General features: G+C 61.9%; 1 long non-coding RNA gene across 1 annotated transcript; it reads right to left on the reverse strand.

The window, feature by feature from the left end:
- Positions 1-807: 807 nt before the first annotated feature.
- Positions 808-15,106, reverse strand: LOC144954183 (uncharacterized). Its single transcript, XR_013641079.1, has 4 exons — positions 15,025-15,106; positions 9,746-9,824; positions 5,848-5,987; positions 808-914 (listed from the first exon to the last, which is right to left on the reverse strand). It is a non-coding gene; the product is annotated as an uncharacterized LOC144954183 (long non-coding RNA).
- Positions 15,107-15,927: the final 821 nt, after the last annotated feature.

Consider the following 15,927-nt stretch of genomic DNA (forward strand, 5'->3'; position numbering starts at 1 on the left):
CGTGGTGGTGAGTGTGGTGGTGAGGGTGGTGGTGAGGAGTGTGGTGAGTGGGGTGGTGAGTGTGGTGGTGAGGGTGGTGGTGAGTGTGGTGGTGAGGGTGGTGGTGAGTGTGGTGGTGAGCGTGGTGGTGAGTGTGGTGGTGGTGAGTGTGGTGAGTGGGGTGGTGAGTGTGGTGGTGAGTGTGGTGAGTGAGGTGGTGAGTGTGGTGGTGAGTGTGGTGGTGAGGGTGGTGGTGAGTGTGGTGGTGAGCGTGGTGAGTGTAGTGGTGAGTGTGGTGGTGAGTGTGGTGGTGAGGAGTGTGGTGAGTGGGGTGGTGAGTGTGGTGGTGAGGGTGGTGGTGAGTGTGGTGGTGAGGGTGGTGGTGAGTGTGGTGGTGAGCGTGGTGAGTGTAGTGGTGAGTGTGGTGGTGAGGAGTGGTGGTGAGTGTGGTGGTGAGCGTGGTGGTGAGGAGTGTGGTGAGTGGGGTGGTGAGTGTGGTGGTGAGTGTGGTGGTGAGTGTGGTGGTGAGTGTGGTGGTGAGGGTGGTGGTGAGTGTGGTGGTGAGCGTGGTGAGTGTAGTGGTGAGTGTGGTGGTGAGTGTGGTGGTGAGGAGTGTGGTGAGTGGGGTGGTGAGTGTGGTGGTGAGGGTGGTGGTGAGTGTGGTGGTGAGGGTGGTGGTGAGTGTGGTGGTGAGCGTGGTGAGTGTAGTGGTGAGTGTGGTGGTGAGGAGTGGTGGTGAGTGTGGTGGTGAGCGTGGTGGTGAGGAGTGTGGTGAGTGTGGTGGTGAGTGTGGTGGTGAGTGTGGTGAGGATGGTGGTGAGGGTGCTACCTTGTCAGCGGAGTCGAGCTGTTGGAGGCGAGCGAGGTGGAGTGGGAGGTGAGCCGGGAAGTCGACCTTCAGCTCCTCGTAGAGGGCACTGCTGGCGACACCCAGCCTGGCACGCACACGCACGCTCACCCACACGCTCACCCACTCGCTCGCTCACCCGCACGCTCACCCGCACGCTCACCCGCACGCTCACCCACACGCTCACCCACTCGCTCACCCGCACGCTCACCCGCACGCTCACCCACACGCTCACCCACTCGCTCACCCACACGCTCACCCGCACGCCAACACACTCACTCGCTCACCCCGCTCACCCACACGCACGCCCACCCACCCACTCACCCACTCACCCACCCACTCACCCACCCACCCACTCACCCACTCACCCACCCACTCACCCACCCACCCACCCACCCACTCTCCCACCCACCCACCCACTCACCCACCCCACCCACTCACCCACCCACTCACCCACTCCACCCCACTCACCCACTCACCCACTCACCAACCCACCCACCCACTCACCCACCCACCCACTCACCCACCCACCCACCCACCCACTCACCCACTCTCCCACCCACCCACCCACTCACCCACCCACCCACTCACCCACCCACTCACCCACTCACCCACCCACTCACCCACCCACCCACCCACTCACCCACTCACCCACTCACCCACCCACTCACCCACCCACCCACTCACCCCACTCACCCACCCACCCACCACCCACTCACCCACACCACCCACTCACCCACCCACTCACCCACCCACCCACTCACCCACTCACCCACTCACACCACTCACCAACCCACCCACCCACTCACCCACCCACCCACTCACCCACTCACCAACCCACCACCACCCACCCACTCACCCACTCACCCACCCACCCACCCACTCACCCACCCACCCACCCACTCACCCACCCACCCACTCACCCACTCACACCACCACCCACCCACTCACCCACCCACCACTCACCCACTCTCCCACCCACCCACCCACTCACCCACCCACCACTCACCCACCCACCCACTCACCCACTCACCCACCACACCCACTCACCCACACCCACCCACCCACTCACCCAACCCACCCACTCACTCACCCACCCACTCACCCACTCACCACTCACCCACCCACCACCCACTCACCACCCACCCCACCCACCCACCACTCACCACCCACCCACTCACCCACCACCCACCCACCCACCCACTCACCCACCCACACCACCCACCCACCCACCCACTCCCACCCACCCACCCACTCACCCACCCACCCACCCACCTCACACCCCACCCACCCACCCACCACCCACCACCACTCCCACCCACTCACCCACCCACCCACTCACCCACCCACCCACTCACCCACCCACCCACCACCCACCCACTCACCACCCCCACTCACCCACCCACCACTCACCCCCACCACCCACCACTCACCCACCCACCCACTCACCCACCCACCCACTCACCCACCCACCCACCCACCCACCACCCACCCACTCACCCACCCCACCCACTCACCCACCCACCCACCCACTCACCCACCCACCCACTCACTCACCCACACCCACTCACCCACCCACCCACTCACCCACCCACCCACTCACCCACCCACCCACCCACCCACTCACTCACTCACCCACCCACTCACCCACCCACCCACCCACTCACCCACCCACTCACCCACCCACTCACTCACCCACTCACCCACCCACTCACCCACTCACTCACCCACTCACCCACCCACTCACCCACCCACCCACCCACTCACCCACCCACTCACCCACTCACCCACCCACTCACCCACCCACTCACCCACACACCCACCCACCCACCCACCCACTCACCCACCCACCCACCCACTCACCCACCCACCCACCCACTCACTCACCCACCCACTCACCCACCCACCCACTCACCCACTCACCCACCCACCCACCCACTCACCCACCCACCCACTCACCCCCACCCACCCACCCACCCACCACCCACCCACCCACCCACCCACCCACCCACTCACCCACCCACCCACTCACCCACCCACCCACCCACCTCACCCACCCACTCACCCACCCACCCACCACCCACTCACCCACCCACCCACCCACCCACCCACTCCACCCACTCACCCACTCCACCCACCCACTCACCCACCCACCCACCACCCACTCACCCACTCACCCTCACCCACCACCCACCCACCCACTCACCCACCCACCCACTCACCCACTCTCCCACCCACCCACCCACTCACCCACCCACCCACTCACCCACCCACCTCACCCACTCACCCACCCACTCCACCCCCACCCACTCACCCACACCACCCACTCACCCACCCACCCACTCACCCACTCCCCACCCACCCACCCACTCACCCACCCACCCACTCACCCACCCACTCACCCACTCACCCACTCACCCACTCACCACCCACCCACCCACTCACCCACCCACCCACCACCACTCACCCACCCACCACCCACTCACCCACCCACCCACTCACCCACTCACCCACCCACCCACCCACTCACCCACTCACCCACCCACCCACCCACTCACCCACCCACCCACCCACTCACCCACTCACCACTCACCCACTCACCCACCCACTCACCCACCCACCCACCTCCCACCCACCCACCCACTCACCCACCCACCCACTCACCCACCCACCCACTCACGCCACTCACCCACCCACCCACCCACTCACCCACTCACCACCCACCCACCCCACTCACCCACCCACCCACTCACCCACTCACCCACCCACCCACCCACTCACCCACCCACCCACCCACTCACCCACCCCACCCACCCACCCACCCACTCACCCACCCACCCACTCACCCACCCACTCACCCACCCACCCACTCACCCACCCACCCACTCACCCACCCACCCCACTCACCCACCCACCCACTCACCCACCCACCCACTCACCCACCCACCCACCCACCCACTCACCCACCCACCCACTCACCCACCCACTCACTCACCCACCCACCCACCCACCCACTCACCCACCCACCCACTCACCCACCCACCCACCCACTCACCCACCCACCCACTCACCACTCACCCACCCACCCACCCACCCACTCACCCACCCACCCAGCCAGCCACTCACCCACCCACCCAGCCACTCACCACCCACCCACCAGCACTCACCCACCCACCCAGCCACTCACCCACCCACCCAACTCACCCACCCACCCAGCCAGCCACTCACCCACCCACCCACCCAGCCACTCACCCACCCACCCACCCAGCCACTCACCCACCGACCCACCCACTCACCACCCACCCAGCCAGCCACTCACCCACCCACCCAGCCAGCCACTCACCCACCCACCCACCCAGCCACTCACCCACCCACCCACCCAGCCACTCACCACCCACCCACCCACTCACCCACCCACCCACTCACCCACACACCCACCCACTCACCCACTCACCCACCCACCCACCCACTCACCCACCCACCCACCCACCCACCCACCCACTCACCCCACCCACCCAGCCAGCCACTCACCCACCCACCCAGGCCACTCACCCACCCACCCACCCACTCAACCACCCACCCAGCCAGCCACTCACCCACGCACCCAGCCACTCACCCACCCACCCACCCCACCCACTCACCCACCCACCCAGACAGCCACTCACCCACCCACCCAGCCAGCCACTCACCCACCCACCCACCCAGCCACTCACCCACCCACCCACCCACTCACCCACCCACCCAGCCAGCCACTCACCCACCCAGCCAGCCACTCACCCACCCACCCAGCCACTCACCCACCCACCCACTCACCCACCCACCCAGCCAGCCACTCACCCACCCACCCACCCACTCACCCACCCACCCACTCACCACCACCCACCCACCCACCCAGCCAGCCACTCACCCACCCACCCACCCAGCCAGCCACTCACCCACCCACCCACCCAGCCAGCCAGCCAGCCAGCCACTCACCCACCCACCCACCCACCCAGCCACCCACCCACCCACCCACTCACCCACCCACCCACCCAGCCAGCCACTCACCCACCCACCCAGCCACTCACCCACCCACCCAGCCACTCACCCACCCACCCAGCCAGCCACTCACCCACCCACCCACCCACTCACCCACCCACCCAGCCAGCCACTCACCACCCAGCCACTCACCCACCCACCCAGCCACTCACCCACCCACCCAGCCACTCACCCACCCACCCAGCCACTCACCCACCCACCCACTCACCCACCCACCCAGCCAGCCACTCACCCACCCACCCAGCCAGCCACTCACCCACCCACCCACCCAGCCACTCACCCACCCACCCAGCCACTCACCCACCCACCCACCCAGCCACCCACCCACCCACCCACTCACCCACCCACCCAGCCAGCCACTCACCCACCCACCCACCCACTCACCCACCCACCCAGCCAGCCACTCACCCACCCACCCACCCAGCCACTCACCCACCCACCCGCCCAGCCAGCCACTCACCCACCCACCCAGCCACTCACCCACCCACCCACCCAGCCACTCACCCACCCACCCAGCCAGCCACTCACCCACCCACCCAGCCAGCCACTCACCCACCCACCCAGCCAGCCACTCACCCACCCACCCACCCCAGCCACTCACCCACCCACCCAGCCACTCACCCACCCACCCAGCCAGCCACTCACCCACCCACCCACTCACCCACCCACCCAGCCAGCCACTCACCCACCCACCCAGCCACTCACCCACCCAACCACCCAGCCACTCACCCACCCAGCCAGCCACTCACCCACCCACCCAGCCACTCACCCACCCACCCACTCAGCCACCCACCAACCCACCCACTCACCACCCAACAACCCACCCACTCACCCACCCACCCACTCACCCACCCACCCACCCACTCACCCACCCACCCACCCACTCACCCACTCACCCACCCACCCACCCACCCACTCACCCACCCACCCACCCACCACTCACCCACCCACCCACTCACCCACCCACCCACCCAGCCACTCACTTCCCCAGCCAGCTGATCTTGAGGTCTCTGAGTGCTTCGTAGAACTCGTCGCTGGGGTCCCGTGGACGGTCGCGATCCCCACGGCCGCCGCTCTTGGGCTTGGACGGCGCCGCCACCAGGTGGTAGTAGAAGGGGAAGTTCTGAGACACACACACACTCACACACACACAGACACACACACACAGACACACACACACACTCACACACACACATACACACACACACAGACACACACACACACTCACACACACACAGACACACACACAGACACACACACAGACCACAACACACAGACACACACACTCACACACACACACTCACACACACACAGACACACACACACTCACACACACACAGACACACACACAGACACACACACAGACACACACACACTCACACACACACAGACACACACACACACTCACACACACACACTCACACACACACAGACACACACACAGACACACACACAGACACACACACACTCACACACACACAGACACACACACACAGACACACACACACACTCACACACACACAGACACACACACAGACACACACACAGACACACACACAGACACACACACAGACACACACTCAGACACACACACAGACACACACACACTCACACACACACAGACACACACACACTCACACACACACAGACACACACACAGACACACACACAGACACACACACAGACACACACTCAGACACACACACAGACACACACACACTCACACACACACAGACACACACACACTCACACACACACAGACACACACACACTCACACACACACACACACACAGACACACACACACATACACACACACACTCACACACACACACTCACACACACACACTCACACACACACAGACACTCACACACACACACTCACACACACACAGACACACACACACACACAGACACACACACAGACACACACACACAGACACACACACAGACACACACTCACAGACACACACACAGACACACACACACACACAGACACACACACACACAGACACACACACTCACACACACACAGACACACACACTCACACACACACAGACACACACACACATACACACACATACACACACACACTCACACACACACAGACACACACACACTCACACACTCACACTCACACAGACACACACACACACACAGACACACACAAACACACAGACACACACACACACAGACACACACAAACACACACAGACACACACACACAGACACACAGACACACACACGGAGACACAGGGTAAGATTCATTGTGTGTGACCGGATGAGACATCAGTAGATAATGAAGTTCTTAGACACGGAGACGAGACACGGACACACTGACAGACACGCACAGACAGACACAGACAGAGACACACAGAGACAAACAGACGCACACACACAGACAGAGACACAGAGACACATGAGACACAGACAGAGACACACAGAGACACACAGACACACACACACAGACAGAGACACATGAGACACAGACAGAGACACACAGAGACACACAGACACACACACACACAGACAGACACACAGACACGCACAGAGACACATACACACAGAGACACGGACACACACAGAGACACACGAATACATGAGACACACACAGAGACACGGACACACACAGAGACACACAGACACATGAGACAGAGACACAGACAGAGACACAGACACGAGCGCACACACAGAGACACGTACACATACAGAGACACACAGAGACACACACAGATAGAGACACTCAAAGAGAGAGTGGGTGGGTGGGTGAGTAGGTGGGTGGGTGGGTGGTTATGTAGGTGGTGAGTGGTGAGTGAGTGAGTGGTGAGTGAGTGAGTGAGTGGTGAGTGAGTGGTGAGTGAGTGAGTGGTGAGTGAGTGAGTAGTGAGTGATTGAGCAAGTGAGTGAGTGGTGAGTGAGTGGTGAGTGAGTGAGTGAATGAGTGGGTGAGTGAGTGAGTGAGTGGTGAGTGGTGAGTGAGTGAGTGGTGAGTGAGTGGTGAGTGAGTGGTGAGAGAGTGAGTGAGTGGGTGAGTGAGTGAGTGCGTGAGTGAGTGAGTGAGTGGGCGAGTGAGTGGTGAGTGAGTGAGTGGTGAGTGAGTGAGTGGTGAGTGAGTGAGTGGGCGAGTGAGTGGGCGAGTGAGTGGGCGAGTGAGTGGTGAGTGAGTGAGTGGAATGGTGAGTGAGTGAGTGGTGAGAGAGTGAGTGAGTGGTGAGAGAGTGAGTGAGTGGTGAGTCGGTGAGTGGTGAGTGAGTGGAATGGTGAGTGAGTGGGTGGTGAGTGAGTGAGTGGGTAAGTGAGTGAGTGGGTGAGTGAGTGAGTGAGTGAGTGGTGAGTGAGTGGTGAGTGGGTGAGTGAGTGAGTGAGTGGGTGAGTGAGTGAGTGAGTGAGTGGTGAGTGAGTGGTGAGTGAGTGGTGAGTGAGTGGGTGAGTGAGTGAGTGAGTGAGTGGTGAGTGAGTGGTGAGTGGGTGAGTGAGTGAGTGGGTGAGTGAGTGAGTGAGTGGTGAGTGAGTGGTGAGTGGGTGAGTGGTGAGTGAGTGGTGAGTGAGTGAGTGAGTGGTGAGTGAGTGGTGAGTGGGTGAGTGGTGAGTGAGTGGTGAGTGAGTGGTGAGTGAGTGAGTGGTGAGTGAGTGAGTAGTGAGTGATTGAGCGAGTGAGTGAGTGGTGAGTGAGTGGTGAGTGAGTGAGTGAGTGGAATGGTGAGTGGTGAGTGAGTGAGTGGTGAGTGAGTGGTGAGTGAGTGGTGAGTGAGTGGTGAGAGAGTGAGTGAGTGGGTGAGTGAGTGAGTGAGTGAGTGCATGAGTGAGTGAGTGAGTGGGCGAGTGAGTGGTGAGTGAGTGAGTGGTGAGTGAGTGAGTGGTGAGTGAGTGAGTGGGCGAGTGAGTGGGCGAGTGAGTGGTGAGTGAGTGAGTGAGTGGAATGGTGAGTGAGTGAGTGGTGAGAGAGTGAGTGAGTGGTGAGAGAGTGAGTGAGTGGTGAGTCGGTGAGTGGTGAGTGAGTGGAATGGTGAGTGAGTGGGTGGTGAGTGAGTGAGTGGGTAAGTGAGTGAGTGGGTGAGTGAGTGAGTGAGTGGTGAGTGAGTGGTGAGTGGGTGAGTGAGTGAGTGGGTGAGTGAGTGAGTGAGTGAGTGGTGAGTGAGTGGTGAGTGAGTGGTGAGTGAGTGAGTGGGTGAGTGAGTGAGTGAGTGGTGAGTGAGTGGTGAGTGGGTGAGTGAGTGAGTGGGTGAGTGAGTGAGTGGTGAGTGAGTGGTGAGTGGGTGAGTGAGTGAGTGAGTGGGTGAGTGAGTGAGTGGGTGAGTTGGTGAGTGAGTGGGTGAGGGAGTGAGTGGGTGGGTGAGTGAGTGAGAGAGTGGGTGGGTGAGTGGTGAGTGAGTTAGTGAGTGGTGAGTGAGTGAGTGGGTGAGTGAGTGAGTGGTGAGTGAGTGAGTGGGTGAGTGAGTGGGTGAGTGGTGAGTGGGTGGGTGAGTGAGTGGGTGAGTGAGAGAGTGTGGGTGGGTGAGTGGTGAGTGAGTTAGTGAGTGGTGAGTGAGTGGGTGAGTGAGTGGTGAGTGAGTGAGTGGGTGAGTGAGTGAGTGGGTGAGTGGGTGGGTGGGTGGGTGAGTGGGTGGGTGGGTGAGTGGGTGGGTGAGTGGGTGGGTGAGTGAGTGGTGAGTGAGTGAGTGGTGTGTGAGTGAGTGAGTGGTGAGTGAGTGTCACTCACCACCCTCTTGCTCAGCTCGCTCTTAGACAGCGAGAGAGTGTGGGTGGGTGGGTGAGTGAGTGAGTGAGTGGTGAGTGAGTGAGTGTCACTCACCACCCTCTTACTCAGCTCGCTCTTAGACAGCGAGAGCGTGTGGGTGGGTGAGTGAGTGAGTGAGTGGTGAGTGAGTGAGTGTTACTCACCACCCTCTTGCTCAGCTCGCTCTTAGACAGCGAGAGGGTCCCCTGGAGGTAGCAGCCTGGTGAGCTTCCCTTGGGGATCCTGGAAAGATGGGAGACATCAACACGAACTCACTCAGACACACACAGACACACACATAGACACACAGACACACAGACACACACATAGACACACAGACACACACTCACACACACAGACACACACACAGACACACACACAGACACACACACACACAGACACACACACAGACACACACAGACATACACACACACAGACTCACACTCACACACACACAGACATACACACACACAGACTCACACTCACACAGACACACACAACAACCGCCATTCGCCACTAAGTGGCGGTGACGTCACCACCACGCTTGTGCCAGGCCATGTGCACCTAGAGGCCACGTGAAGTGTCGAACGCCCGCTGGCAGGAGGTCACGGGGCAGACCCAGGTGCCACGGTTCGACTGACTGAGATGACCGAGATGACTGGCTGATGCACCACCTGTGCCCCCTACTGTACCAACTTGCTGTGCTTTAGCCACCCGGCGCTCCGCTCGTTGTTGTGAGCGTCGCTCCTCCGCCCTCCGTTGTTGTTGGAGGGCGACTGCCTCCAACTGCCCAGTAGCGTCCTTCACGAGCCTCCTCCACTGAGGCCGATCTTGTCACCGCTGATACCAGTCATCGGCAAGTCCACTCAGCTCCACGTCCTCCTGTACCACATCACTCCATCTCCTCTCTAGCCCGTGCCGCGCCCGTTTAGCCCCCTCGATCCGGCCGAACAAAAGCTGTTTAGGCATGCGGTGGCTCGGCATGCGGGCTACACGACCCAGCCAACGCAGCCTTGCCTGCCGAAGGAGCTCACTGATGGGACTTTGCCCAGATCTTTCAAGGATTTGTGAGCTCCTCACACAATCCAGCCTGCAGGTTAAACCCAGGATGGATCGTAGGCAGGCCAGCCTAAATGTTTCCAACCGGCGAAAATGCACCATTAGGGGGGTCTACATTTCGCAAGCGTATAGAAGGGAGGGAATGACCGTGGCCGAGAAGACCTGAAGCTTCGTGCGGAGCGACAGACCAGGTAGCTTCCACACAGCGTTACGCAACCGATGAAAAGATATTGCCGCTCGACTAATTCGGAGTGAGACCTCTGCTGTCAAACCGGAGTCAGTCATGAGCACACTGCCCAGGTATGGGAAACTCTCCACTCTCTCCACTACTGCCCCATCACCGATTGGGAGTTGTGGGGGTGGAGTGTCCGATGGTACACAATAGCTAGGCAGGTGCTTAGTTTTGGTGGGGCTGATGGTAAGGCCCCACCTCTTAGTGGCACGCTCCAGTCTCAGCAGCAGCGTCTCCAACTCCTCTTCTGAATGAGCAGCTATTACCAAATCGGCATACATAACGTGGTTGACCAATAGGGAGCCATCCCTTGATCGCACCCGGGCATCGATCAGCTTCCCATTATATCTGTACCAAATGGAAATTCCCCCGGTACAGCTATTGAAGGCTTCACGAACTACGCGGTCAAAATAGATGTTAAATAATGTGGGAGCCAGAGGACATCCCTGTCGCACCCCAAGGTGTACAGGGAAAGGCTCCGACTCCCAGCCACGTAGTTTTACCCGGGCCCACTCACCATCATGAAGGTCCTTAATGATCGTGAGCAGAGGGTCAGGGACTCCGAAAGCACGAAGAACAACCCAGAGCCCAGGCCTACTGATGGTATCATAGGCCTTGACCAGGTCAATAAAGCAGAGATGTAGGTCTTGTTGGAATTCCCTACACCTCTGCTGTAGCAGACGGACAGAAAATATGGCATCTGTGCAGGACCGCCCTTTCCTGAAACCGCATTGGGGCTCCGCAAGCCTCTCCTCAGCGTGCCTGGCAAGGCGATCCAGGGGAGGGCGGCCAAACCCCAATTGGCTGACACAGACACACACACTGAACCACACACTGACACACACACACACACATAGACACACACACACACACAGACACTGATACACAAAGACACACAGTCACACACACAGACACACACACTGACACACACAAACACTGACACACACACATACACACAAACACATATAGACACACACACTGACACACACACTGACACACACACATTGACAAACACACTCTCACACACACACACAGACACCCACACAAACACCCACTCACACACCCACCCACACCCATACACTGACACACACACTGACACACACACAGACACAAATAGACACACCCACCCACACACACCCACCCACACCCCCACACACCCACCAACCCACCCACCCCGCCCACTTCTCATCACACACACACACAATCACACACAGACACACACACTGACACACACCCACCCACACACTGACACACCCACCCACCCCCACATCTCCCCTCACTTCTCATCACCCACCCACACACACATAACACACAGACACACACACACAGACAAACACACTCTCACACACACACAGACACACACCCACCCACACACCCATCAACTAACACACCCACCCACACACCCACCCACACCCATACACTGACACACATACACTGACACACAGACACAAATAGACACACACACAGACACACACCCACCCACACACACCCACCCACACACACCCCCAGCCCCACACCCACCCACCCAGCCCCACACCCACCCACCCACACACCCACCCACACACCCACCCACCCACACACCCACCCACCCACACCCACCCACCCACCCACACACACCCACCCACCCACACACCCACACACCCACCCACACACCCACACACCCACCCACACACCCACCCACACACCCACCCACCCACCCACCCACCCACACACACCCACCCACACACCAACCCACCCACACACCCACCCACACACACCCACCCACACACCAACCCACCCACACACCAACCCACCCACACACCCACCCACACACCCACCCACCCACCCACACACACCCACCCACCCACCCCGCTCACTTCTCATCACACACACACACACTCATACCCACACACCCACCCACCCACACACCCACCCACCCACACACCCACACCCCCACCCACCCACCCACACCCCCACCCACACCCCCACCCACCCACCCACCCACACACCCACCCACACACCCACCCACCCACACACCCACCCACACCCCCACCCACCCCGCTCACTTCTCATCACACACACACTCATACCCACACACCCACCCACCCACACACACACCCACCCACACACCCACCCACCCACACCCCCACCCACCCACACACCCACCCACACCCCCACACACCCACCCACACCCCCACCCACCCACCCACACCCCCACCCACACCCCCACCCACCCACCCACCCACACACTCACCCACCCACACACCCACCCACACCCCCACCCACCCACACCCCCACCCACACACCCACCCACCCACACACCCACCCACACCCCCACCCACCCACCCACACACCCACCCACACCCCCACCCACCCACCCACACCCCCACCCCCACCCACCCACCCACCCACACACCCACCCACACACCCACCCACCCACCCACCCACACACCCACCCACCCACACACCCACACACACCCCCACCCACCCACACACCCACCCACACCCCCACCCACCCACACCCCCACCCACACCCCCACCCACCCACCCACCCACCCACCCACCCACCCACACACCCACCCACCCACACACCCACCCACACCCCCACCCACCCACCCACACCCCCACCCACACCCCCACCCACCCACCCACACACCCACCCACCCACACACCCACCCACACCCCCACCCACCCACCCACACACCCACCCACACACCCACCCACCCACACCCCCACCCACCCACCCACACACCCACCCACACACCCACACACCCACCCACCCACCCACACACCCACCCACACCCCAACCCACCCACCCACACCCACACCCCCACCCACCCACCCACACCCCCACCCACACCCCCACCCACCCACCCACACACCCACCCACACACCCACCCACCCACACACCCACCCACCCACACACCCACCCACCCACACACCCACCCACCCACCCACACACCCACCCACCCACCCACACCCCCACCCACACACCCACCCACCCACCCACCCACACACCCACCCACACCCCCACCCACCCACCCACACCCCCACCCCCACCCACCCACCCACATACCCACCCACCCACACCGCCACCCACCCACCCACACCCCCACCCACACCCCCACCCACACCCCCACCCACCCACCCACCCACCCACTCCCCCACCCACCCACCCACACACCCACACCCACCCACACACCCACCCACACCCCCACCCACCCACCCACCCACACACCCACACACCCACCCACACACCCACCCACCCACCCACACACCCACCCACCCACCCACACCGCTCACTTCTCAACACCCACCTACACACACATAACACACAGACACACACACTGACAAACACACTTTCAGACATACCCACACCCACACACACACCAACCCACCCACCCACCAACCCACCCACACACCCACACACCCCCACACCCCACCCACACACCCACCAACCCACCCACACACCAACACACACACCCCCCCACCCACCCACCCACCCACACACCCACACACACCCCCCCACCCACCCACCCACCCACACACCCACTCCCCCACCCACCCACACACCCACCCACCCACACACCCACACACCCACCCACACCCCCACCCACCCACCCACACCCCCACCCACACCCCCACACACCCACCCACACACCCACCCACACCCCCACCCACCCACACACCCACCCACACCCCCACCCACCCACCCACACCCCCACCCACCCCCCACCCACCCACCCACCCACACACCCACCCACACACCCACACACCCACCCACACCCCCACCCACCCACCCACACCCCCACCCACACCCCCACCCACCCACCCACCCACACCCCCACCCACCCACCCACACACCCACCCACCAACCCATACCCCCACCCACCCACCCACACACCCACACACCCACCCACCCACACCGCTCACTTCTCAACACCCACCCACACACACATAACACACAGACACACACACACTGACAAACACACTTTCAGACATACCCACACACCCACACACACACCAACCCACCAACCCACCAACCCACCCACACACCCACCTACCCACACCCCCACCCACCCACCCACACACCCACACACCCACCCACCCACCAACCCACCCACACACCCACCCACACACCCACCCACACCAACCCACCCACACCCCGCTCACTTCTCATCGGGCACTCCCGTAAAGAACAGCGCCTGCCCGTGTCCGGGCGGCAGTGTGGTCGTCGTGCCCGCCGCCCCGCCCGCCCCACCCCCCCCTCCCCCGCCTCCACCCCCTCCCACCCCGCCAGCGGCCCTAGCGGCTGAGCGGGCCCCCCCCTGTAGCAGCGCGGCTGCGTGCGACGGGTGGGCCTCCAGCGCCAGCTGCGAGCCCAGCCGGTGGGCGATGAGCAGCGGCGCGTCGCGAAGACGCTCCAGCTCAAGCGGCGAGTCGTGGCGCAGCTGCAGACGCACGCTGTAGTCGCCCTTGTCCAGCTTGAGTGAGTACTGGGGGAGGGTAGGGGGTGAGTGTGTGGGTGAGGGTGAGTTGCTGTAGTCACCCTTGTCCAGCTTGAGCGAGTACTGGGGGGGTGAGGGTAGAGGGTGAGTGTGTGGGTGAGTAGCTGTAGTCGCCCTTGTCCAGCTTGAGCGAGTACTGGGGGGGTGAGGGTAGAGGGTGAGTTTGTGGGTGAGTAGCTGTAGTCGCCCTTGTCCAGCTTGAGCGAGTACTGGGGGGGTGAGGGTAGAGGGTGAGTTTGTGGGTGAGTAGCTGTAGTCGCCCTTGTCCAGCTTGAGTGAGTACTGGGGGAGGGTAGGGGGTGAGTGTGTGGGTGAGGGTGAGTTGCTGTAGTCACCCTTGTCCAGCTTGAGCGAGTACTGGGGGGGTGAGGGTAGAGGGTGAGTGTGTGGGTGAGGGTGAGTTGCTGTAGTCGCCCTTGTCCAGCTTGAGCGAGTACTGGGGGGGGTGAGGGTAGAGGGTGAGTGTGTGGGTGAGTTGCTGTAGTCGCCCTTGTCCAGCTTGAGCGAGTACTGGGGGAGGGTAGGGGGTGAGTGTGTGGGTGAGTAGCTGTAGTCGCCCTTGTCCAGC

This window comes from Lampetra fluviatilis, unplaced genomic scaffold (genome assembly GCF_964198595.1).
Source record: "Lampetra fluviatilis unplaced genomic scaffold, kcLamFluv1.1 SCAFFOLD_1207, whole genome shotgun sequence".
Taxonomy (NCBI): Eukaryota; Metazoa; Chordata; class Hyperoartia; order Petromyzontiformes; family Petromyzontidae; genus Lampetra; species Lampetra fluviatilis.